The 19,896-nt window shown below is 44.6% G+C and overlaps 1 protein-coding gene across 5 annotated transcripts in view; it reads left to right on the top strand.

Annotated features, from left to right (window-relative positions):
- Positions 1-19,896, top strand: part of FAR2 (fatty acyl-CoA reductase 2) — a 151,510-nt gene that overhangs the window by 95,274 nt on the left and 36,340 nt on the right.

The following is a 19,896-nucleotide window of genomic DNA, read 5'->3' as shown; positions in this document are numbered from 1 at the left end:
CGTGGATCATCAAATGTGGGAGGAATTGAAGCAGCAGGAGACTGTGCTGCATGTCTGTCCCAGATGTGCCCTGCTGCAGAGCAGTGGAAACCGCAAAGATGCGATAGTAATTGCCTGCCTGTGAGGCTAGAAGTGCCTCTCTGTGCAGCTCCCCAGGGAGGCAGTAGTTTGCATAAAGAAAGATTTCAGAAATCATCCTATAGACCCACCAATACATACAGTTAAAATGGACAAATTCTTTAGTTAAGCCCATTTCAGTCCACTAGTGTTGATAAAAACATACTTCTTCCTTAAAAGCCATGGTTTAATTATTGGTGCTGATAATGACTTTCATGACCAAAACAGAACAATTTCTGACACCAGGGCTGCTGAGTGGGTGAAGTCTCTTTCCACGAAAGAGATTTTCCTCTACAAAAGAAGCACCTGGTACTGTGGGCTATTTGCTCAGTCATGAGCAATCTCTTAAGAGCTCCTTCCCAGCCATTTGATACATTGGTGTTTCATTTTCAGGGTGTTTAACCATCCCATCAGATGGAAATTAGATAAACAGCATCTCAATTTTACCATTGTGAGAACTGAAAGCAGTTAAATAAGTGGCCCCTTCTTACTTGGTGGTGTTTTTTTCAGGACTTATTTGATGACTATATTGAATGAAATGCAATTTTAGGTCTGTTAGGCCTGTAGAACCAGCACATCTCAAGTCAGATTTATTTTAAAGTCTGTATCTACAGTGAGCTTCTCAATTTAGAGCTGGCTGCAGTGTAGCGGGAAATTCTCAACCAGACATGTAAACCAGTTGTCCAGGTTACTCTGCTGCTGCTACTAAATATGAAGCAGACAAGTCAGAGTTTCACTTGGGTTCAACAGAAGCAGTACTAAGCAGGCTGAGATTTAATTCTACTTTCCTTGGCATGACAGTAAAAATGTCCTTTTTTTAAAATAAATGACTATCTGTGCTCTGAACCATTCTTAGCTACAATAACTGATACTTATTTGCAGAGCTAAAGGCTATCCATACAAAACATCCTGCAGTAATGTTTCAGAATTGGCATCTGGCCTTGTAAAATCACATCTACACTGGCAAGGTCTTTTGAACAACGTGCAAGGAAATGTGCATGGCCATGACTGCAACCCCAAATGTAGATTAGCATCCCTTCAGAAGTGGGCTTTAATCTTGGAGATGATCTCCTGAGCTTCTTTTTTCTGTAGTGGCACATCAGTAATCTCCATACCTGATTAGACATAGATGGGTCCAACACTGTCACTGTCATTAGTTGTTATTTCTCTTAGTTCAGAGAGTGATGATCAGATATTATTACATAATTTGAGCCTCTTCAGGAGATGCTTTTAGGCATGTGGGAGGGAAGGAAACACAATGTTTTGGAGAATCATCTTTTCCAGTGTAAAAGGGAAGAAGATATTCTTGGGTTAGTACATTTTTACTCTCTCTGAATTAGATAAAATTGCAATACTCTGAGTGATGAATCAAGTAAATGACGGGGAGATAATAGCTGTGCTGTTATCCCTGGAGAGAAGATACCAAAACTGAATGTTTTTCATTTGAAAGGGATGAGCTGCCATAAAATGTTCAATGTAAGGGAAACTGTACGGACTAGGATATTCCTCATTCTTTCCTCAGAGCCTCACTATCCTGGTGAGTTAAAAACACTTTTGCTGCAAAAATGAGTTTGAAAACAGCATACTTCTGAAGTCAGAGGAATTCATACATGAGATACTTGGCCGGTTAGCCCGCATACTACTGAAGAATTCAAGACACAAGTTCACCATTAGGTCATGTGCCACCTCAGAGATCATTTTCTGCATCTGTAGCACAGGAGTACTTCCATTTTCCTGCTTGGGCACCCCATGTAGCTGCTCAGGGGATCACAAATTGCATATGGTACATGGGGCCTCAAAGAGGTGGAAAGTAAGTGATAATGCAGTACCAGGAAAAAGTACTGAAAAAGAAAAGCACAGGGGAAGGCAGAGGACCAGGAAAGTATGAGAGTCCCTCTGTCACAGTCATGAGCTCAGTGGGGAAGATCTGCTCATGCTGTCATGATTCCCTCAGGTTGACAGGGATGGCACTGTGAAGCAATTCCAGAAAGTCTTTAAGATCATAACGTAACAGTGGGCTTGCCATTTTCCTGTACAAATGTGAGAAACAGAAGTGGTGTGAGCTGAGCACAGAAAATCAGAGAACACAAAGATCAGTGTTTTCTCATTCTAAGTGCTTTGGTGCCTGTGAATTATAGATGTCATTTGGTGGGAGGATGGACAGAGACTGGTTGGGTGGGAGTCTGAGCATCCGTTTGGAGGTGGGGTGAAGCCTGCCCCTGTTGATTAATGCATAGAGATGGTCTTTCAGGCTTGTGAGCCAAAAGTGGTAGACATATGTTGCTTTATGAGTCTGACTGTCCCCTTCAGGTTGCAGGCTTGAGGCATAACTGAATTAAGAGACTATGATGTTTTTAAAGTAAGCAATACACTACTAAGAGACTAATAAAACAATTAAATTATAATTCATCTAAAAGCACACACAGGTAAAAAGCTGCTAATTATAATTATTAAGTCTTACAAATCACACTCAACTACTGTTGAATTCCAGTTCTGTCTCCCTTCCCACTATAAGTCTATCCCTCCTTTTTCCACTCTCGCACACCAAGTCTTTCAGACCAAGATGCGATGGAGGCTCCAGAAGGTTATTAAATAGGGGTCCCTCCAGCATCATTGTGGACTTGGATTCAAAGATCAGCTTCATCACCATCTGTAGGTATCCATACTCCTACTGACAAAAAAACCTGTCCTCCTTTATTCTATACCTGATTTTCTATCTTACCTCCCGGTTTTCTATTTCTGGATGCATCTTTTCACCACCCTTGCTCCTCTCTCCATCCAAACTCTTCTCAAATAAACTGTCTGTCCCCAGTTACTTTTTTCCTAGTTGGTCCCGTTTCTGCTGCATCAATACCCAAGTTTGGTGGGTTTTTTAAGTGCTGTTACTTAAGCAATCTTGATCTTGCATGGCATTACTTATATGGTTGCCTGGGTACAGGTGACTTTGGAAGACCTTGCACCTCAAAACTCCCCTATCAGTATCCAATTCATACTGGCATTGTACTGTTTACCATATACACTCACTAAGGCAAATAAGTTTATTTTAGCCTTGACTCTTCTATCTAGTTCCAATTAAGCACAAGCAGTTTCTTATCTTGTGCACTGTCTGCATACCACAGCACCAGAGTAACACTTTTTTCACACTCCAGTTTTGTGCTCATACAGCCTTGTCCTTGAACTGTTTTAATCACTTTCCTCATTCCCAGTAGAGGCCTTACCTAGTTATGAGGCTTGGTGCTCCATCAGGACCTCCTGCTTATACTTTATCACTCTGTAGTAGTGTCTGCAGAGAGCTGTATGCCCTAAAGATGCTAATTTTATTGTCTATGTAGTTTGGGGCAGATCTTTAAGCACTGTTGTTTTTTTCTCCAGGGAATCTGGGAAATTGATGGGCTGCCTCTACCGAATATGGCAGAATAGGTAGAGACTTAATGTAGAGATGAGTTGCACTTCCCTCAGTTAAATATATAGTTAAGAAGTATAGCCTCGTGTAAGTAGTATTTGCAGAACATTGTGTATTTCTTATTTGTGAAACCACTGTGTGGGATGAGAGGTACAGGTAGTTGGTTGTCATGTGTTCTGCTTGTTTCTTTTGCGCTCCTTCAGCCAGGGTTTTTCATCAGTAGATTAAAGCATTAAAGTAATTTACAACCTCGAAGGACTAGGGCCAAGGACAAAGGCTCATTAACGGTAATCCCTACTCAGACAGATGGGGAGATTTTTGTGTATGAACAACTCCTTGTTGTTTAACCTAGTTGGAAACATCGCTCATTCTGGTGACACCTGGGCAAGTGATTTGTTACACCTTAAACATAATTAGCCAAAGTACTCACTTTTCTGCCTTGTATGGACTGAGTAGCATAAAATTAATAGGTGCAATCTAGTTTTAGAAGCTAAGGGCAGGGCATGCAGGAAACATGAATTCCATTTCAGTTTACATGAATTCTCCTCTTCGGTCTCTGTTGGAAGCAGTATGAGCTGAAAATATACTTGCAGAGAAAAGTAACTTTTCTATTAATAGATGTACAGTATTTGGGGTATTTTGTGAGTGAGATGAAGACTGCATGTCAGTGTGAAAGACGTCTTGGATCACAGATCCTCTGATCAGAAAGTTTTAACATTATGGATTTATCTGGAACAATTAATAGGAGTGCCAGAGATGGTAAGTCAGGCTTGTAATGGTTGATTACCCTTCAGCGGGCTCTGAGAGATGCCAGAGTAAGCTAAAACCTCAGCCTGGCTTAAAAAAAGAAGTTAAAAAAAAAAAAAAAAAAAACAAACCTCCAACCTGTCCACAAGCAAAACTCATTCTTATCTTTTACTCACTTAAAGAGGAAAAGTCTTGCAGGGTATGTGGAACATCATCTGGCGTGTCTCTTTCCATCAGCCCTGTCAGTGCATTCAAGTCGGGAACAACTGCAATGGCAGGGTAGGGAGGAAATTTTCACGTGGTGTAACTGAGCCATCTGTGGCAACGGTCTGATCTTTGTACAGGGAAGTGAGCAACATCTGCTCCCAAGAGAAGTGTTACTATCACAAGCTGACGTTAAATGGCCCTTCTAACAACAGGTTAACAACTTTACTCTGAAACAAGGCTACACCTAATGCTTGATGAGACACAAGCTAGTGGAAAAGCAAGTACACATGCCAAAAGGCTGGCATGAACTTCATGGGCCAAATTTGCCCTTTCCTTACATCAGGGTAATTTGATGTAGTTCAGTGGGACTGCTTATATTTTTTCATACCCATGCCAGGAAGAGGTGAATTTTAACAGCGTTTACTGTGGGCAGAAACATGGGCAGAATTGATTCAAGCACTGTCAAAAGAGGTCTCAGATACAGAAAGCAGTCCATATTTTGTATAATGTGAAAAGAGGTTAGATCCAGAGAGAAGGTCTGAGCCATGAATCCAGCTGTCAGGCTTGCATGTGGGCTGCTTCAGCCATTTTTCAAGTGTTTCCATGGATTCTTCTGAGAACTGACTATAATAAACTGCTATTAATTACACCTGATCTCCAGTGTGTCTTTACCAAGCCACACTGCATTGTAAGTAGGTGGACACTATTTGGACAGATGGTTCTATCTTCTTAAAGAAGATTTAAATTCCCTAAGCTGAAGGCTCCTTGGATGCAAATCAAGGATTACTGTAGCTCTCTATTTCCTTGCTTGCTTGGAATAGAGACACTACAGAAAATCAGTTTATAATGGTTAAGTCATCCTTTCCTAGATGTTCTCTTAACATCTCATCTGTTTTCTTCTTCACTGGACTCAGTCTCTTTTTCACAAGTGCCTTCACTCCTTGTAGTGTTCCTGCTCTTCCTATTAGTCTTATAAATTGCATTACCTTCTGATCATCTCCCAGTAATTTTCCAGTTTATTTACTTACTGTGTGTGCTGAACATAGCCTTACTCTGAGAATATGATTATAGTTGAGTGACAGCAAGGAAAGGAAGCAGATATTTGACAGGCTGAGGTACTTGGGCTTATTGCTATTCTTTTAAGCACCAATCAAAAAATTCCATTGTCATGATGAACGTAACGAAAAATGTATGTGGAATAGCATAAGAAGTCCAAAGTATTTGTATCAGACTTAATTACAGAAGAAACAAACTGATATTCCACAATCTGTGTTATACAAACATTCAGAGTAACAATCCCTTGAGGTTGAGGATTGTAAGAAGTAGCTCTGCAGACAGCAACTTGAAGGCCATGCAGCTTGAACACTTTGGATCAGCTTGCTCAAATATCTGGTGACCCCGTGGAACATTTTCAGACAAAGGTGCTACTTCTCTGTATGATTTGGCTGGCAGGCATAGATACCAGCACACACTGGACACAAAAGAAAAATGATGAAATGAGAAGTTGTCCTAGGTAAATGCAAAACTTCCATGTTTAAAGGATTGTACTGTTTGACAAGATCCATAAATTGAAAGTCCTTAGGATGAATTTCAAGCACCAAGACCAGCCAGCATGAAATGGCTTGCACTCATGCCATTAGATTTTCTTACCTTCCAAAACGTCGTGGGCACGTGTGGGATCTCTGTTGGGAACAGCCCCTGTCCCAGGCTAACTTCTCACTTGTGACCAGGGACTTGTTCATCTTTCTGGTAGTTATTTCAGGCCAAAATTGTGCTAAGACCCTTCTAACAGTGTAACAATATAGATGATTATTGTCCAGTGCTCAGAGCACAACCTGACAGCGTTTAATTTACAAGTATAGGTATTTCCAAAGAATTAATTGGCTCTCTTGGGTGGTGGAGGTTCAGCACAAGGCTTTTAGGATTTGCTGACTGCCTGCTCCTCACGTCCCAGAATCTTCCAGCATGGTTCATGCTAGACTTACACTTCTACTGTACTCATTTCCCAGATGTTCAGCTCTCTACACTTGACTGCCATCTCGCTACAGTGTTTTAAAAATCTTTTTTTAAAATTTGAATAGGTTTAAGTATTTGATGCATTTATCTTGATTTGTTCCACTTCCATTGTGTGTGACATCAAAGGATCTTTTCCTCCCTTCCACTTTTAATCAAGGTGAACTTTGGTGCTCACATTACCTGTGATTCTCTTCATGATGGCATTCTCTCCTTTATGCTTCAGGAAGGGGTCAGGGATCTTAAAGAAGCGAGTATGGGAGTGAAGGACATCCACCCTAGGTTGCCACAACTGCAGCAGTCATTCCTCTGGAAGAGCTCTTTGGAGGGGCACGAGTTCAGAGCAGGATATCTCAAGACTCACCCAGATGTACTTACAGGAACCACAGGGCCCAGGTTCAGCCATGGAGTTGTCCTTGAAACAAAATTTTGAATTGCATACCAGCACTGTGTATGTGTGCATGTTACCTGCTAGCTGCCTCAGCTGTATCTGTGTGACAGCCAATGTCCCTGCTTATCCTCTTTGAAAACAGCATTGTAGCAGAAGAAGTACCCTCAGGGTATGGCTGAGATAAGGTTGCCTGAAGGTCTCTGGTGGTGGCGATCTCTCAGTGACTTTTTGGCAGAGCTCTGTTTTCACTGAAAAGTGACATTGTGAGTCACTGAGTGGTCTGACATACAGAGACACCGCCAGGCAGACCCCAAGACTTCTGTGGGGCTCAACCAGTTCCATCTGTCAGGGGATATGATGATTTGGATAAGCAAGGACTGCTATGCAGAGCTGATGCTGGGGGGGTTTGTGCTGAGTCAGCTGTTTTGCAGCCAGCTGAAGATCCCATCTTGCTGTATTTCATTTGTAATGGCCACCTTTTTTTCACATCATTCAGTCCTGTGAAGCTTCACAGCTGAGGGGCACCCTGCTGCAGCCAGGGCTGCATCTCACTCATTTGCAGTGCTGCCCTGTGTCTTCTTTCCTGCTACGTGATCTAACGAGCCAGGCATACGTGGTCAGCCAGATGTGTAGTTGTGGGTAGCTCTGTCTGGTCTGTCTCTCCCTACTAAGGCTTTATGTGAAAGGGAGTCGTATCTGAAAGCACACTTTGCAGCTGCTGGCTACATGCAGTCCCCTCACTTTCCCAAAACCCCAATCCACACCATCTGCATGACTATACACATGCAACTTATATTATCTGAGGGGAGGGACCTCAGAGTTCTGCACCTGTGATATATAACATGTTTGAATGCAATTATAAGTGAGAATGTATTAGAGATCCCACTGTCTAGCTGTGATGCCAATCTCCAGAAACTCCTAAAAATCAGCCTCATTTTCATTAGGTAGTTTCAAATGGGAAAGTAATTTTGGTCGTTTCTTTAAACGTCTTTCAAAGCATTTCTTGGTCATTTCTTTAAACACCTCCAGGAAGTAGTCATCTATGTTTGTCACAGCCTTTACTCCTGGCTGGTTAGCTTTGGGGACTCAGCAAACGCTCCTGAATTTCCCTGGTGCCCAAGCAAATCTGGCAGTGAAACTTCAAAGATACAAAATTAAGGCAATGGGTATGGAAAAGCACATTCAGGTCTTATGTCTGTACTTATTAACATTTCCAAGTACATACAGTGATTCTCTCAGTAATCGGTAGTGAATTCTGCATGGCAGGAATTGAAGAAGGGCAGATGGACGTAGCCAAGTGCTCCTGCCATCCTTTGGCAGATGACTCCCCTTGCACCTATGCCCACATAGCTATGGAGGAGGGATGAGAAGAAAAACAGTTTTGGAAAAATCATGTGAAGAAACATGTTAAATGGTTCCTGTAGGAAAAGCTCCAAGTGTTACTATCCTCCTTCACTGCACTTAAAATCTTCCCCTGTTTTAAATGTCAAGCATACCATCAAATACTGATAGTGATATCTAAGTACCACACAGGGGCACAGGAAATGTCTGTGATGAATGTAAGAAAGCTCCGTGTTCTGTCTGTGACTTGTCCACCCACCTGTAAGATGGTACTAGAGACCACAGAAAACTTTTCTATGTCTGTCAAGTCCCTAAGTGCTCCTGTCTACAATGCCTGGCTCTGAAAGAGCTTCTTTTACTGTTCCAGATTAATTGATACATAACCCAAGTATCCTTGCTAGAAAACAGCAGGCTTTGTCAGCAGCCAGTTTTCAAGGAAATTGGCTGTTTAAAACCACATCCTGAGTAGCTGGTGATACATATTAGCCGTAGCTGACCCATACTGAAATTTAGTGTCTATCGTCTTTTTGTTTCTTTAATTTTTATCTTTAAATAATCACCTGTTTTTTCTGCTAGATGTTGGTCATGGGTACTGTACTTTCACTACATTAGCTCTACTCAGGGAAAAGTAATAGCTCTAGATTGAAGCATAAGCCATTTGTTTTCTTATAATGAGAAACACTCTGCTGCATGCTTTCTAACTGATTAGATGAATTACGCTTTATTTGCCTTGAGAAGAACCATACTTAAAAGCAACATTCTGAAGAGGAAATGAGGCAGAGAATGCACAAGGGGAAAAAAGGGTTTATCCCCATTAATGCTGCCTGAGCTGCATTTTCACACATTTCTTGACTGAGCAATTCCAGTGCTTATTGATGGAAATGTAACATGCTAAAAATTAATTGCAGGCTAATTACTTTATGTCAAGAAGCTGCCCAATTATTTCTCAAATTTGCTACAATAGCAATTCTAAAAGTAGTTATGTACCTTCCTTCCTTCAAGACTGTATTGGAGGATTTTATCAGTGGCAAACACAACTGGAATAAGCCCTTTCATCTGAATAAAGCTGCAGAGATCAGGTGTTTGCTTTTTAAAGACTTCTTTTCATGACTTTAGTACTTTCAGTGTTTTAAATCTGTGGTGGCCACTGATATCCATTTATGATACTGCCATTGAAATCACAGAGGGATGGATATACGTGCCAGGGTATTACTCTGTGTATCTATATATAGCATGTTCCCTAGCATTTATACACCAATGCTCCGTTCAGAAGAGGAATTTCAAACACCTTGCTTTTAAAATTATTCCACACACCCGATGAGCACCTTGTTCTTTAAAGGAAATGTTGCCATAGTGTTTTACCTATTGGCCTATTTCTTGCTTAGAATAAAAGATATTTCCTTTACAGAAGCAATGCATGCTTATATTCTCATGAATTATGCTAAGCAATCCCTTCCATTTCTTTATCTGAAAAGACGTACGGTTTTTGCCTTTTTTTTTTTTCTTTAATTGAACTCTCTCAAACTGAATCTTCTCAGTAGTTCCTCATACATGAAATTCATTTTGGGGGAATTCTCTGACTTTTCTCCATTTTAAATGTTCTCATACAGTAATGGCTTGAAATATGCATACTGTAACATAAGGATTGTATATAATCCTCCTAGAGAAGCCTAATACCCTGGCACCTATTAAACATACCTGACCCCACTGTGCCCTAGAGAAGACCATCTATTATTGCTCTTAACAAATAAATAATAAAAAAAAAAAGAACAAAACCAAGCTGGCAACATCTGGTTAAAATAGCATAATGTGGATGCCTTGATTGATCATTGGTTTGTACCACAAGAGGAAAACAGGTTACCTTTCTAGGCCATACTTTAAAACTTGACGATTTCTGGGTCAGTCACCAGAGCGTTTGGCTCGGATCTGGCAGAGGGAGAGCCGCAAGTGCTACCGCTGAAGGGGCAGCTTGTTGCAGAATGGAGTCACAGCAAGTTACAGGCTCCGCTTATGATGAAGAGCAGTAGCTCACCTTCACCACAGCTTGCACTGCGGTTGGGACATTGCATTGCTTGCATTGGGACATGTTTATTCAGCACTTCAGAAGATGAATCCTTCATGTCAGGGGAGAACACAAGACACAGTGTTAGATAATGTTGCCAAGCAAACAGAAGAACCACTTTCTCTCCTTCTTGTGTTTCTCAATGAAGAGCCATCCTGCATGGTGCCTGTTACAGTAAGTTGTTTTTTTAGGGGTGAGGACTGATAGGTCCGAAAAAGAAAGGACTATCCAGGCTTCTTTGAAAGGCCAAACTCATGCAAGTTCCTTTTTAAAGTTGACCATGGCTTAGGCACTCTACTTTTCATTATTTTGTATTTGCTTCACTGAAAATGTCTGTTGAGGAAGATGTGGAGCCTTTGGCATTTTACATTGTTCAGTGGTTCCTTTATTTTTCAGCTGCGATCTTCCATAGATGTGCAATTTGGCATTTCTTTGAGATTTTTGTGTCTTTCTGGTATGGAAAAATTTCTGACTGAAAGATTGATGGGCAGAAATCTCTCTGAACTATTATGTGCTTTAAGGCTAGAGCAAAGAACACAGAGAGTTACAGATGTCTTTTGGGAAGGGAAGTCAAAGCTTAAGTGGACAGGAATAGGGAAAGAGATGCCCATCAAACACACTCAAACATAATGTTGGGAGAAATTCTAGAAGTCCTGTTTTCATAATAAGTGCTTGACAATGTAAATTGAAACCACAGAGATTAGATTATTATTATTAAGTGGGATTGTCTGATTATAACATAAGAAAAAAATCAGCAAATTTCAGAGTGAAATTCTCACCTTTGTTGAGGGGCATCACAGCCTATGCAGAACTTGAATCCTATTTTGAGGTTTAAAATGAGAATAGGTTATTTTATTCTGTTTTAGTCAAGGCAGCAGTGTTGTCCCTGTAATGCAAAAAGACACTAAAAGCAGGATAAGTTATTACTGGCTTCCCTCAGTTTAACTGATAATGGACATAGTTGATCAACTTGAAATGAAACATCTTTGCTTTCTTTTCACTATAATTCTGTGGTAATTAATATATCACTTCTGGATATATTAATTAACTCAGTTCTGGATTATTGCTGACAGTGTTTTCATGTGGTTCCAACAGTACAGCATGCCAGCTCACTTCTATCCATTGAATAATTTTTTTATTGGCAGACAGCTTCTAAAAAGAAAAAAAGTAATCCTGAGGCCTCATGCAGTTATTGGAGTTTTATGCTCTGGGTGAGTTATTCAGAATTTAGAGATGCAATTATTGTTTACTAATCGCCATCTCTATGAGAGATCGCATGCGAGCAAACCCTGATGAGACGCAGAATGGAAAGGTTTCCCAGAGAACCCACGTAAGACCAAAGCTATCTTGTAAGAGTTTCAGGAACAGTTTGCCAAGGGGATCAGCTCCGGTGCAGGCATGTTCCACGGTGGAGTGGTGGATCGTGGCAAGCAAGGAGGGTTTCCAAAGCCAGGGGAGCCCCGGGGGAGTGCGGAGACCTGCCAGGAGCTGGCAGCTCTCACAGGAGCTGGCAGCTGATGGGGCGCGGGCAGGGCCAGGAGCGATGGCTGCCACCCCCCGCACCCACAACAGGCAGCCGCCAGGAGAGCTGCCAGCAGGGCGGGAAAGCAGGGCATGGCGCCTCAGCCAGGGCACGGGCGGCTGTTCGCGGCGGAGGGCGGCCCTGGGAAGGAGGGGCGTTCTGCTGGCCCAGTGGGGAGGCTTCAAGTCCCCGTACCGCAGCAACGGGGCCCTGTTCCGTGACCATCTGCACGGGCCAAGGGCACCCGTCCTACCTGACCCTCAAGGCAGTGTGGCGGGCACTCGCCCGAGGGCAATGGTGCCTCCACCCAGGCAGAGCTGCTGGAGGGAGCGGCAGCAGTGCGAGGGCTCAGGCTGCAGGAAGAGCCTGGACCTTTCTCCCGGGGCAGGGACAGGCCGGCCTGCTAAAGGGGTGCCCAGGTGGAGGAGCTCCTGCAGCAGGTGGCTGGGCCGTGGGAGGCGGTGAGAAGGCTGCGTAGCGTCAGGGAGGCTGAAGAGTTAGACAGATGGTTCCAAGCACAGTCTGCCATGAACCCGCAGCCCACGGCCACACAGCCAAAAACTCCCCCGCCGGCACACACGGGAGGGAGGGGGGGACCAACAATGCAGGAGAGTGGATGCTTACAATGGCAAGGACCTGTGGGAGGAGGAGACTTCCCCCGAAGCCTGATGTGTCCTTGCAGAACCGTTTCACCGCTCTGCAGGCTGAAGAGGAAAGATCCATCACAGCAGCAGAGACTCTAGAGCTGAGTAAGGCAGCCCGGTCTGCTCCTGGTATAACAACCAGCACAACTAGGAAAAGGCAAAGGGTGACAATGGTAGGCGACTGTTGGAGAATGGCTCAGAGACAAGGGTCCTGAGCCCACCGAGCAATTGTGTGATCAGAGCCTGCTCTAGCCGCTGATGCTGGGCCTCACTAGGGTTTTCCTGCAGCTGCTCGCAGCTGCTGATACATGAAGAATGTCAAGGACGCTTCAGCCCTGTGTACCGTGGTGTGTCGAAAACAGGTTAAGGGGAATTAGGAATAGTGGTCTGAGAAACCCAGTGTTATGGTAACGGTGGTCTGAGAAACATTGTGTTATGGTACTGTTGTGTATTGAAAACAAGTCAAGAGGAATCAGAAATAGTAGCATGAGAAACTTAGTGTTATGAGAAGCTTGTGCTGTAAGCTAACTGCAAGTAGGTGGACTGTGCGAATACGACCTTTAGAGCTTAAGCCAATCAGCTAGTGACTAGTAGGCGTAATAATTATCATTGTCTGTATAAATATATGTACCCTGGACCAATAAACGGACACACGGTGATTGATGCTCTATCTTCCACACTGAACCCAACTCTGCGTGTCGTTCGTCCGCGGCTCCGCAGGCGACTCTCTTCTGAGAGGTATGGAGGCACCCATGAGCCGACCTGACTCACTCTCTAGAGAGGTGTGCTGCTTACCTGGGGGCTCATATCAGGGATGTTACCAAGAGACTGCTGAGCCTCATACACTCCACTGACTATTACCCACTGCCGTTGTTTGACATGGGCACCAATGATACAGCCAAGAGCAGTCTGAGGAGTGCCTAGAAGGACTACAGAGCTCTGGGAGCAGCGGTAAGGGACTAAGGAGTGCAGATAGGGGTTTTTTTTACCAGTCCTCCCAGTCAAAGGTCATGGGTTTGAAAGGGCTAGTCAAATCTGGCAAATCAACAATCGGTTACGGGACTGGTGCCGCAGCCAAGGGTTTGGCTACTTAGACCATAGGACTCACTTTAAGAAACCTGGTCTGATAGGGGCTGATGGGGTCCCTCTGTCAGAGTCGGGGAAGAGCATCTTTGGCCATAGGCTTGCCAAGCTGGCGAAGAGGGCTTTAAAGTTGACAGGGGAGGGGAACTTCAATCTATCCCCCTCCTACCAAGTTGATGCCAGTGCCAGCGATAGATGCCCAGAGCCTGGAGAGGGATTACAGGTCAGCAGGAGAGCACCTGAAGAGCAGCACAAAGGAATTCCAGACATAGAGACAGCTTCACCAGGGGCCCAACTTAAATGCCTCTATGCAAATTCATGTAGCATGGTCAGTAAACAAGAGGAGCTAGAGCCATGTACACGCCCGGGCTATGATCTTATTGGCATCATGGAGACGTGCTGAGATGGCTCCTGTGACTGGAGTGTTGGGATGAAAGGATGCAGGCTCTTTAGGAAGGACAGGCAGGGGAGACGACAAGGAGATGTCACCCTCTGTCAATGACCAGCTGGAGTGCGTGGAGCTCTGCCTGGGGATGGATGAGGAGCTGACTGAGAGCTTATGGGTCAAGATTAAAGGGAAGGCAGGGACAGCTGACATTGTAGTGGGGGTCTGCTACAGGCCACCTAACCAGGAAGACCAAGCAGATGAGGCCCTCTGTGGACAGATAGGGTCAGCCCCACATTCACAAGCCCTGATCTTCTTGGGGGTCTTCAACCACCCCGATATCTGTTGGAGGGCCAACACTGCAGTGCATAAGCAGTACAGGAGGTTCTTGGAATGTGTTGATGATAACTTCCTTCTCCAAATGATAGAGAACTCAACAAGGAGAGGTGCTATGGTGGACCTTGTTCTCACCAAGGAGGGGCTGGTGGAGAATGTGAAGCTCAAGGGCAACCTTAGCTGCAGTGACCATGAAATGGTGGAGTTCAAGATCCTTAGGGCAGCGAGGAGGGTGTGCAGCAAGCTCGCAACCCTGGACATCAGGAGAGCAGACTTTGGCCTCTTCAGGGATCTGTTCGGTGACTACCACGGGATAAAGCCCTGGAAGGAAGATGGGCCCAGGAAAGCTGGCTAATATCAAAGAATCACCTCCTCCAAGCTCAGAAGCAACGCATCCTGACAAAGAGGAAGTTAGGTAAAAATGCCAGGAGGCCTGCATGGATGAACATGGAGCTCCTGGACAAGCTCAACCACAAAAAGGAAGCCTACAGAGGGTGGAAGCAAGGATGGATAGCCTGGGAGGAATACAGATAAACTGTCCAAGCATCCAGGGATCAGGTTAGGAAGCCAAGGCCCTGACAGAATTAAATATGACCAGGGACATCAAAGACAAGAAGAAAAGCTTCTATAGGTCTGTCAGGGATAAAAGGAAGACTGGGGAAAATGTGAGCCCTCTCTGAAAGGAAACAGGAGACTTGGTTACCCAGGATATGAAGAAGGTTGTGGTACTTCATGACTTTTTCCCTCAGTCTTCACCAGCACGTGCTGCAGCCATGCTGACCAAGTCACAGAAGGGAAAGGCAGGCACTGGGAGAAGGAAAAACCACTCACTGTAGGAGAAGATCAGGTTCAAGACCATCTAAGGAACCTGAAGGTGCACAAATCCATGGGACCTGATGAGGTGCATCTGCGGGTCCTGAGGGAACCGATGGATGAAGTGGCTAAGCCACTGTCCATCATATTTGAGAAGTCCTTGCAGTCCGGTGAAGTTACAACTGCCTGGAAAAGGGGAAACATAACCCCCATTTTAAAAACAGAAAAAAGGAAAACCTGGGGAACTACAGGCCAGTCAGTTTCATCTCTGTGCTCAGCAAGATCATGAAGCAGATCCTCCTGGAAACTGTGCCAGGGCACATGGGAAATAAGGAGGTGATTGGCAACAACCAAAATGGCTTCACTAAGGGCAAATGGTGCCTGACAAATTTGGTGGTCTTCTATGACAGGGTTACAGCGTTGGTGGATAAGGGAAGAGCAACTGGCGTCATCTACCTGGACTTGTGCAAAATATTTGACACTGTTTCACACGACATCCATGTCTCTCCAATTTAGAGACATGGATTTGATGGATGGACCACTCATTGGATAAGGAATTTGGCTGGATGGTTGCACTCAAAGAGTTGCGGTCAGCGGGTTGATGTTCCAGTGGAAAGCAGTGTTGAGTGACATTCCTCAGGGGTCAGTATTGGGACTGGTGCTGTTTAACATCTTTGTTGGAGACACGGACAGTGGGATTGAGTGCACCCTCAGCAAGTTTGCCAACAACACTAATCTGTGTGGTGTGGTCGACATGCTGGCAGGAAGGGATGCCATCCAGAGGGACCTGGACAGGCTTGAGAGGTGAGTCCATGCAAAACTCATGAAGTTCAACAAGGCCAAGTGCAAGGTCCTGCACATGAGTCGAGGCAATCCCAAGCACAAATACAGTCTGGGCAATGAGTGGACTAAGAGCAGCCCTGCGGAGAAGGACTTGGGGATATTAGTGAATGGAAAAGCAACTATGAGCCAGTAATGTGAGCTCACAGCCCAGAAAGCCAACTGTACCCTCGGCTGCATCAAGAGGACTATGGCCAGCATGTTGAGGGAGGTGATTCTGGCCCTCTCCTCCACTCTTGTGAGACCCCACCTGCAGTGCTGTGTCCAGCTCTGGGGCCCCCAAAGTAAGAAAGACATGGACCTGCTCGAGCGGGTCCAGAGGAGGCCATGAAGATGATCAGGGGGCTGGAGCACCTCCCCTGTGAGGACAGGCTGAGAGAGTTGAGGTTGTTCAGCCTGGAGAAGAGAAGGCTCCAGGGAGACCTTATACTGACTTTCTAGTACTTAAAGGGAGCCTACAGTAAAGATGGGGAGAGACTCTATATCAGGGAGTGTAGTAATAGGACAAGGGGTAACAGTTTAAAACTGAAAGATGGTAGATTTAGATCAGGTAAAAGGAAGAAATTATTTCCTGTGAGGGTGGTGAGGCACTGGAAGAGGTTGCTCAGAGAAGTTGTACAGTGTCCCCTCCCTGAAAGTGTTCAAGGCCAGGTTGGATGGGGATTTGAGCAACCTGATCTAGTGGAAGGTGTCCCTGCCCATGGCAGGGGACTCGGAACTGGAGGATTGTTAAGGTCCCTTCCAACCCAAACGATTCTATGATTCTGTGATTTATGTTAAGCACTCCTTGAACTATAGGAAGCAGCATAGGATAAGCTGCATTTGTTTTGTCTTTAAATCTTCTTGCACTTCCCTGTAAAGCACTGACAAGTCTGAAATCTTCAGATGCCATAAAAGAGGCAGCAGACTTTGATTAAACAGCTGCTCCTGTTACCTGATTTAATAGTGGCAATGAACTGAATGTTCTTGTGATCCAGAAGGTTTCCAAAGCAGTATGCTGATTTGTGAGCTTGCATTTGGAAATTGCCTTCATCCTTCAGAGAAATGTACTGAATCATTGGATGGGGTGAAAAACTACAGCTGTTGAGTGGTGTGTGGTAGTAGGCACAGAAACTGAAGGGGATGTTATATACAGTGGGAACGTTAGGATGGGACAGCATTTAGGCAAAATAAAACTGTCCAAAATCGAGCAAGGCTGGCACTGCAGAAATACTACTCTTCCTTTTATGTACCATGACTGAAATGGAGAAAGGGCAGATTCATTCTTTCTCTGCCTTTGCATCATTTATGCCAAAATCAAACAAGTATAAAATAACTCTCACTGGGTAGAGTTTTGCACTTTCTTTGCAATAGAACAAATGCAGAATTATTCCTAAAACTCTGTCCTGGGTTGAGTGAGTGGTGGAGTTTTTTGGTGGCAGGGGAGGGGGCTATCGGGGCGGCCCCCTGTGAGAAGCTTCTCGAAGCTCCCCCAGCTCCACGTCAGCTCCACTTCTGTTTGGGAAATTGAGCCAATTGGCTGCGCCTCTGCGATAACGTATTTAAGAAGGGACGTGGTGACGTGTAGTCGGACTTGTGAGGAGGAGTTGCTGCAGCTGCATGAACACCAAGGTCAGTGGAGGAACAGAGGAAGAAAGGAGGGGGGAGGTGTGCCGGAGCAGAGACCCTCCTGTATCCTGTGGTGAGACGGCAGGGCATCCCCCCCTGCCACCCATGAAGGTCTACAGTGGAGCAGACATTGATTTATGGCCTGTGGCTTCTGCTTGCATGATCAAGGTTCTGTGCCCGAAGAAGGCCGGGGGTCTCATGGGAAAGGGTATCCCCGCTGCTGTAATTCAGCACTGGGAGGATTGCAGCATGCGGGGGAGTCCCACATCGGAGCAGCTTGGGAAGGGCTGCAGCCGTGGGAGGGAATCCAGTCGGAGGAAGTTAGTGACCCATGACGGAGCAGTGTGGGGAACGCTGCGGCCCATGGGAGGAACTCATGTCGGAGAAAGTTTGTGGAGGACTGTCTCCTGTGAGAGGGGGACCACGATGGAGCAGGGGGAACAAGTTCCGGACACTCCCCTCACCGAAGTTAAGGGAAGTGGCAGCGGTGACTGCACCCCCCATTCCCTGCCCCTGCACCACTGGGGGAGGAGGTAGAGATATCGGGAGCAGAGCTGAGCCCGGGAAGAAGGGAGGGGTGGGGGGAAGGTGTTCTCAAGATGTGGCAATGCTTCTCACTGTCCTACTCTGTTATGTGTTGTTAGTGTCTGTAATAAATGTATGTTCTTTTTTTCTTCCCCTAACGAGTCTGCCTTTTGCTCGTGATAATAAAGGGGAATTTTTCCCCATCCCAGTCCTATCTCGAACCCCAAGCCTGGCTCTCTGTCCCTTCTCATTGCTGGAGGGGAAGGGAGAGAGAGCTGCTGCATTGTGGTTGGCTGCCAACCAGGCCCAAACCACGACAACCTCTTACAAGATAGCTTTGGTCTTACATGGGTTCTGTGAGAAATCTTTCCGTTTTGTATCTCATCAGGGTTTGCATGTGTGTGATCTCTCATGAGACAATGCATATCTGGACAGCCAATCCTCTTTTTAGAAGACAAGCTTTTTACAGACATTAATGCTGATGGTACCCATTTCTGAAGATAAGTTGTTGGGAATTGCATTCTCACAGTCCAGCTGGTTCTCACCAACATCTTTGTCCATCATTAACTTTCTCTGTCTAGAAATATATTCTCTGGCCTAGACTTCATTGATGAAACATACATGTAGTTGGTGCAACTAAGAGAAAATAAACGACATTATCATGTCCTTACTTCTGTTAACTTGTTCAGGTTTCAGAATTATGAAGGATGTGCGGCTGTATGCTAAAGAAAAATACATGAAGTCAAGTACAGAGTGTGCTGCATAGTGGAGAAGGCTGATGTTTTTCTTACCATTTCTTTATCCCTGAGAACATCAAGTTTTATCTAGAGTTGGTTGTCAGATAAGCGGAAAGATGGTAATCCTTAGTCAAACAATAAAATACTGCTATTAGTATCAATTTAATGTTTCATGTGTCTTTTTCTTTTAGTAGGTTTAATTTATGTCACAAAATTTTCAATCTTACATAAACACTGAGCAAATCAAAGATGGAACAATCTCTAGGAAAACAAGAGGCCATGACAGTAAAGAGATTTGCAAACTTGGTGTTACTGGTGGGTAAACTAGAGAGTAGAGGAAACACCCGAAAACCACAGAGCTACTGAGAAGCCATCTGGACCATCCTCCTACCCCAAGGCAGGTTCATCTATTCCCTGCCTTTCCTGGCAGTGATTATCTAGACAGTTCTTAAGTGTGTCCAAAGGCAGTGGCCACAGCATCTACCAACAGTCTGTCCCATTACTCAGCCGTTCCTGTCAGTAGGCTAGTTACCTTTGAAGTGTTGTTATCCTTTGAAACTTAGATTACACCTCTTCGGATCCCACAGCCTCTCTATTCTATTTATTCTTTCTACCTTTCTTGTTGCCACTTCGCCCCCAAAAGGGAGGAGCTATTTGGGCTTAACTGTTACTATTACTGCTATTATTCAGTTGCTCAAATACAATACTGCTGGCCAGCAATGCAAAATCCTTAGAACAGATGCTTCTAAAGCTTAAAAGGATTTTTTCAAATCCTACTCCAGAAAACTCACATAGTGTTTTGAAATTCAGGCTTCATCTTCTTTGCCTGTGAGATTTACCAAATAAAGGATCTCCAGGTGGAACCTGCAGTAGCTGTTTGCTTTCATGGCACAAGCAGAACTGCACCCAGTCATACTATACTCTTACCAGTGACTCTGCGCTACTCACAGTGTAAAAATGGCAACTGAGGAAACTGCTATTTTCACATAGGCATCTTTCAGGTCATGACAGTATTGGTTTCCTTTTCCTTTCAAAAGGCTTGTACACAGTTGTCTTCTTGTTCAGGGTACCTGCTGTCTCAAATCTTAGGCAAAGCAGGGTGCCAAATGCTGGTTTTGGGCA

The sequence above is a fragment of the Tyto alba genome, unplaced genomic scaffold, assembly GCF_018691265.1.
Source record: "Tyto alba isolate M040663 unplaced genomic scaffold, T.alba_DEE_v4.0 Super-Scaffold_21, whole genome shotgun sequence".
Lineage (NCBI taxonomy): Eukaryota > Metazoa > Chordata > Aves > Strigiformes > Tytonidae > Tyto > Tyto alba.
This window is presented reverse-complemented; position numbering and strand designations above follow the sequence as displayed.